The 7,445-nt window shown below is 42.3% G+C and overlaps 1 long non-coding RNA gene across 1 annotated transcript in view; it reads left to right on the top strand.

Moving 5' to 3' along the window:
* The first annotated feature begins 2,944 nt into the window (after window positions 1–2,944).
* The window catches only part of LOC121919248, a 23,532-nt gene continuing 19,031 nt past the window's right edge, over window positions 2,945–7,445 (top strand). Inside the window, exons 1-2 of the long non-coding RNA XR_006101422.1 lie at window positions 2,945–3,228; window positions 3,671–3,782. This is a non-coding gene — a long non-coding RNA (uncharacterized LOC121919248). The remainder of the gene's footprint in view (window positions 3,229–3,670; window positions 3,783–7,445) is intronic.

Consider the following 7,445-nt stretch of genomic DNA (forward strand, 5'->3'; position numbering starts at 1 on the left):
GCTATTTCCACATAGCAGTTCCACTTTTTATCTATAATTGGGGAAGGTGGACAGCTAAGAAATCTGACAGAATGACAATCAACCCATTTCAAAAGAGTTGCTGGAGGAAAGTTTGATGCCATGGGCTGCCAAAAAGACAAATGAATGGGTTTGATGACAAATCAAGTCTGAATTCTCACTAGAAGCCCAAATGGCTTTAAACTGAGGCTATCATACTTTGTGCCTTTCATCAGATGACATGACAGTGGAATAGACAATAATGCTGGGAAGGTGGAAGGCAGCAGAAGAAAAGGAAGACCACATTATAAATGAATGGACCGAAAGAAGCCACAAACCTAAATTCGTATGGCATTAACAGGACTGTTAATAACAGAGTGACTTGGAGGTCTCACTCAGTGTTGTCATGAACTGAAACCGACTTGACAGCAAATAACAACAAATGTTAATGTGTTAATGAAAAAGCTGCCCCTTGTTTGACAGTGGTACCTCCAACATCCCTTTGAGTGGCCAAACAAAAAGGTTTAAATGCAATTAATTTGGGATAAAATTATTTGCAAACCGAGATGTCAATGTCTGCTTTTAGACTGAGGGCAGGAAAATGTCTGATTAACTAATTAATCTTTGTAAAGTGCCATGTAAATTTGTGGCAATAATAATAATAATTTGGTACTTTATTAAAGTTATTCAAACAAAACTTTTGCCAGTCTTAGATGCTGGAATACAAATGTTCCACTAGATGGCACATTTCCATCATTTGTAATAGGCAGGGAAAAATCTCACTTTTGTGGCACCTTTAAGATTTGTGACAAGCTTTTGTCAGCTTTGGTAGATGAATCATGCTGCATGCCACTGGCCATATATATATAACATTTGATACAAACCAATATGGAATAGAGGCAAAGATGGTATTTGGAATTTCTGTGTAAAATCCCCTTGTATAAAAGCATAGTGATCCATTCACAGCAGTAGACAATAATCAGTCGTTCTGTTTCTGCTCTGCTTATTTGACATCTTTAGTGGTATTATCACATTGCTGGAAAGGAAATATAATCACTCATTATTATTGTGAGCATTGCTGTTCACATCTTGTATCCATTAGACTTTGTACAGAAATGTCACTGACTTAATAAAACCTCTTTCGTTACGATGTGAAGTCGAAGGCTTTCATGGCCGGCATCCATAATTTTTTGTGGGTTTTTCGGGCTATGTGGCCATGTTCCAGAAAAGTTTCTTTCTGACGTTTCGCCAGCATCTGTGGCTGGCATCTTCAGTGAATGCTTTGCCTGGGAAAATTGGGTGCATATATACTGTGTGAGCCTGGGAATGCAGGAGTGATTTGCATGTGTATTGTTATGTGCTGATGGCAGGCCTCAGGCTGGGAGGCTAATGCAAAAGAGGATTAATGGCAGGTTACAGACCGCCAAAAAATACATAGTGACTACATATTAGGGTTAGGAAGGTGCGGTACTTCCGCACCCCCCTAACCCTAATACGTAGTCACTATGTATTTTTGGGCGGCGGCCGTTCCAGACGGCCGCCGCCATGTTTACGTCTTGGACGCAGAGCGTCCAGACATGTCGCAGCGCCTATGACGTCGCGAGTGTGCCAGCGGTGCCTCGTGGCGTCATAGCTGCGCCGCGGAAAGAAGCTCCATTTTGGAGCTTCTTTTTTGCTCCGTAACGGAGCCGCACAGTTTGGCTGCAGCGGCTCCCTCACGGAGCAAACAGTGGCGGCGGAAGATCGCCGCAAAGTGGCAGTTTATAACCCGCCAATGTCTGCTAATTGGTGAGCATTATCTGCTGGGAAAGCCTCTGACTCTGAGTGGTTTCCCATTTGCATTTGCTGAGTCCTCATTTTGCTATTCCTCAGGAATGGTAGGCAAATTGAAATTACCCCAATGTTTGTGGATTTCAATGGTTTCCCTGTGCATCCTGTCATGGTAGTGGTTGGCATGGTCCAGAACTTCAGTGTTTTCAAACAGTATTTTATGCCCAGGATGGTTTGTGGCATGTTTTGCTACTGCTGATTTTTCCAGCTGACTCAGTCTGCAGTGTCTCTCATGTTCCTTGATTCTTGTTTGCACACTGCGTTTGGTGGTCCCTATGTAGACTTGTCCACAGCTGCATGGTATGCGGTAAACTCCTGTGGCTGTGAGAGGGTCTCTCTGGTTCTTGGCTGAGCGTTACCTTTCCCTGCTCTGTACCCACGTACATTGCTTTGCAGATATTACACCTGCCAAAGAGGGAAATCAAATCCATCAAAGCCTATGACATCCACACAGTGCAAACCTGGCAATGTTTGCTAGGAAGGAAATCCCATTGAATTCTGAGGACTCCAGTCCTTAGCCTCAAGCTGCAGCTTAAAGCTGGTTCAAGCCCAGCTAAGGAGCTATAGGATATGGTGCAAGTGCTGCTCTGTTGACAGAAAGGAGGTCATCTGACACCATTCATACCCCTGAAAGATCTCCTAATATGCCAACAGAAAACTCTGTCCCCACAAGTGTACAGGGATCACCCTTTCTGCTATTATTCCCTTGGGATGTACAGGATCAACAACATCAAACCCAGAGCTTCATTCTCTCCCATTAAAGCCAATTCTCAATTAATCCCTTTGGACCCAATTCCTTCCATTGGACTTAATGGAAAAGGGTAAAGAAAGAAAGGTCCAAAACACACTGCAGAAATAATCCAGTTTGAGACCGATTTAACTGCCCTGGCTCAATGCTAGGGAATTTTGGCAAGTGTAGTTTTGAGAGACATTTAGCCTTCTCTGTCAGAGAGCTTTAGTGCCACAATAAGCTGCAAGTCCCAGGATTCCTAGCACTGAGCCAAGTCAGTTAAAGCGGTGTCAAACTGGATTATTTCTGCAGTGTGTTTTGGATCAAAGTCCTCAGGTGTGATGGCTTTTCCACCATGGAATAATCTCACCCACCCCCAAATAGGATTGTGCTGTTAACCTTTTAGTCTTTAAAATGACATGAGACACTGATAAAAGAAAGCAACCACTGCAAGAAAACAACCACTGTGGAAGCTATCAATTAGGCAACGTGAACTTTACATAAGACAGCTTCACACAGTTCAGTGTGTGTGGGCAGGGTGAAATCAACCAAACAATACTGCTGTGTCTTCTTCTTATTTGCTGGATTCATGGGTATCCTGTTGACAACTTTCTCAGAAACGCTGTGAAAATATTTATAACATGGAATACTTGGATCTACAATGGCTTAAGGTAAGCAGTTTTCTAAAACCAAAGCTCATGCGTTCCATCCTGTGGAGTTTTTGCATATTGTTAACCTTTGTTTGCCATGATGCAAATAAGTTAAGGGTGGGGATTGTGTGGCCTTCCAGATATTATCGGACTGTAACTCCCAGCAGCCTTAGGTAGCATAGCCAATGGTAAGGAATGCTAGAAGTTGAAACTCAAGATCATCTAGAAAGCCACACAATTCCCACTGCTAAAATACATCGAGAAGGAGGTGGTGGTAAGTGTTTATTCTCCAGCCAGTATCTGAAATAACATGGTAAATCCTATTGGATTTATTCCCTAACTTATTTCCAAATATCTGCCTTTCATACTTTAATTACGCTAAGGTAATGAGAGTAACTGTAGTTCTCCAGATGTTTTTGATTTGCAATTCCAATTATCTCTCACCTTTGGTTATACTGCCTAGGACTGATGAGAGCTGTGGTCCAAAGACATCTGGAGCGCCAGAGTTGTCCACACCTGTGCTAAAGGATGTTCTTGCAAGATTTCTCTTTCCCTGGGAAAGCTCACCGTGAAAGGTACAATAAGATGTAGGCATGCATAGGGCAGAGTGTGCTGGGTTTGTATTTGCATTAATTCACTAGCAATAGCAATAACAAGTACATTTCTATACTGCTTATCAGTGCACTTAAGCACTCCCTAGGCGGTTTACAAAGTGTAAGCTAATTTCCCCCAACAATCTGGGTATTCATTTTAGCAACCTACAGAAGGAAGCAAGGCTCAGTCGAGCTTGAGCCCTTTTGCCGGTATTGAACTTGCAACCTTATGGTTTGTGAGTGAGTGGCTGCAGTACAGGCATTAAACCACTGCGGCACCAGGGCTCCACTACAGCTTTGATCCCAAGTGTATTTGCCTGGGAATAAGTTCTTACTAGTTCACGACTTATTTGCCTTTTGGTCTGGTTTATATCCCATCCTCTCCCCCAAAGTAGATCAGACTTCTGCAGATGAACTGAAAAATTACCATAGATGTTAATTTTGTATTCATTGGGATTGGAATTGGTTAACACACATATGCATAGAGAGAGACTTTAAAACAGGTGGAAATCACTTAGCCCTGCAGATGGTGTTCATTTTCTCCTCCCAGCCCTCCTCACTATTAGCTATGCTGGTTAGGGCTGCTGGAAGGTGCAATGCAACAATATCTGGAAGGCTGCAACATCTTCTATTCCTGTTTTAGAAGATGGGCCGTACCTATATTGAGCAAGAGCTTTCAGTCAAAGATTGTCCCAACCAGAGGTTATGTGCTTGGGCAAAAATCCTAAATACACTTGCTAGCAAACTAAAAAATCACTTCCAAGTACTTTGAAGACTAACATGTTGAAACAGTAACTGCACAGACTCACTGGATGCTCCTAACAATTTGTTCTGACCTTAAATGTGGTTCAGCTAAAAATAGTTTTCTTTTAAAATTCAATGATGAGAAAGGAAAGCATCAAATTCAGACTGACTTTATCCCCATTAGAAGCCAGAAACGTAAGAGCTTGGAAGATTGTGAGGGGCTGGCTGTTGCTGCTGCGGGGAAAGAGAGAATGAAAAATGAATCATTAGCTGTTCTAGTTATAATGACCTAACAGCAATGACATTAGACAGTACCATTACAGAAACACGAAAAAGTTTCACAATGTTTAAAATTGTGACTTTGTATTTCAAATATACTGGTTTCAAATGTCTCCCAAGGAGCACTATTTGCAATGCAATCGCTCAAATTTAATTCCTATTTAGTTCAATATGGTTTTGGGTGCTTCTGCACTGTAATGTGGAATCGTCATGCTTTTTAAATAGGCATCTATACAGAACTTTTTTAAAGCCTCTGTTAAGAGTTCCAGTGGAGGGTTTTACAATCCTAAATTGACATGTGAAGGGATGAATAGGAGCGAGGCAGCATGTAGAAAGGCTAGATTTTCAATCTGCAACTGCAGCCTTCTCCCTAGTTCTGCTTTCTCCCCTCCTTCCTGACAATAAGCTTTTAAAGGCTTCTATTTTCGCCAAAAGAGGCTTTTAAAAAGCCTGGCTGCTACCTTGGAAGTCAGAGCTGAAAAGGGAGACCCTGGAAGCTGCTTCCAGTTCTGATATATGGTTCCATTTTTTAAACACAGCTATTGAGCCCTTTAGTTTGTCCATTAAAACTTCAACCAGACATTTAAAGCTGGATTTTGAGACTTCAGCTTCAAACTATTTTCTTACTAAAGGTTGCTTATTTTTACTGAGATGAGCTTGTAGCTTGTCTCTCCCCTTAAAGTGCAGGATGAGGCTGATGAAGGATTGCCAGCTTTTCAGAATGGCCATTGTAGCTATGCTTTTGAAAGCAGTGTGATGTTCATAATGTTTATTTCCATGCTGTGAAAAGCTTCCCCTGGAAAGAAGTCTGTCTGTCTGTCTATCTATCTATCTATATTTGACTTTCTTGATGGGTAAATTTGGGATTTGAAAGAGCTACCCACTGCGGAAATCAGCAGCTGAAATTTTTGACAGCCTAAATATAAACATTATTGCCTTACAATGTTTGCACACAAAGCTGCTGTCAAAAGATAAGGACGTGACAAAAGCTCGTTGCTGTTCTTTAAACATATGGGATTTTTGGTTTTCTTGATGCTTGGCTGAGTTATTTTCGACCTCTGGAATTTGGCACCTGCTGGTGAGGTATGAGAATTTGCAGATAATGCATTTTCAAAGGAAGCAATGGGGTGGCACATTAGTGAGCAATTTGATGTTCAGAACTTTTTCTTTTCCTTTTTCCTTTGGCTTATGTAATGAAAGTAAGAGTGCCTCAGCCATTCATTTTAATTGTGTGAGTTTCAGTCAAGGCAAGTTGAATTACTCCACTCAGCTGCAGGAGGGTAGGGGGAGAGGAAGGAATTCAATTTTAAAGATAAACACAAGCCATCTTTCTTCTTAGATACTGTGGAAAGGAAAGGCAGCGATTTATGGCACTCTCCAGTCACCACAAAAAGATCCATTATAGCTTCAAATCATAAAAATATATGTATGCATGTGTGTTTCATGTGCACCTGACATTGTACATGAGCATACTTAGCTACAGTAGGATCACCTTGATATTCCCCATTGTAATTGTGTTAGTCCTAGTCAAAACAATTTGAATTGCTCTACTGGGCTTCAAGAAGGGAGGGGGCAATTCCATTATAAAGATAAACAACAGGACATCCTTCCTTGTTGGACACTGCAAACAGAGGCGGGGTACAGACCGCCGCCAGTAGGTCCGCGGGGGAGCCGGAGCCATCACACGGCCCGACTCCCGCGCAGACCGAAAAAGAAGCTCCAAAATGGAGCTTCTTTTTCCATCGCGTTTGCGACGTAGCGAGGCGCCAGGGGTGCGCTCGCTACGTCACAAGCGGCGCGACGCGTACGGACGCTCAGCGTCCGATACGCAAAGATGGCGCCGGCCATGTAGAAGGGCCGGCGCCATCTTGTACGGACGGAGTCCGTACTAGGCCCAGGGGCGTCTATAAGAGACGCCCCTTTTTTAAAATGGGACGTCCGGAGGACGTCCCAAATGGCGGTGCAGAAAGCACCAGAGTTTTATGGTTCACACTGCTAACTGCAAGAAGAGTTAGGGAGGGAAAGCCAGCTGAGTATTTCATAGCACTTATTCATCAGGAATTTGTCAGGAATGGTTCACTTCTCTGTGAGGGGTGACCAGGTTGAAATATCTTGGTCTCTGCAGAGGAACAAGAATAATAATAAAATTTCCTATCTCACTTCAGGGATGGGAGGAATAAGGAGAGAGATTTATATCACTAGTTAAAGTTACTACTTCATTATAAATCTGCCTTACCTGCTAAGACCACTTGGTTATAGCAAGGTATATAACATTTCTGGGGAAATGTCTTCATGTGCACTTGGATATATTTCAGCATCTTGTGCTGTAAATGCCAGTGAGAAACCTGAAATTGCCTAATGTGAATTCACGAGGTTTATCAGGCACCAGTAGTCAAGAAAACTATCTTTGTAACAATTATGGGATTTATGGGATGAAAATAAACCTTTGATCCAGTGGTTGTCATCAATACCTGGGTGAATAGTCATTTTTGTATTACTGGATGAGATCTTGAAGAGTACTACTAAGAAGTTTAAGACTGTAGACTGAAGACATACAGTTTAATAAATTTGTGCGTTCTGCCTTCGCTCCGGACGTTGCTGCTGACGCCGTCGTCGCCGGAC

Source organism: Sceloporus undulatus, chromosome 1 (genome assembly GCF_019175285.1).
Source record: "Sceloporus undulatus isolate JIND9_A2432 ecotype Alabama chromosome 1, SceUnd_v1.1, whole genome shotgun sequence".
NCBI lineage: Eukaryota > Metazoa > Chordata > Lepidosauria > Squamata > Phrynosomatidae > Sceloporus > Sceloporus undulatus.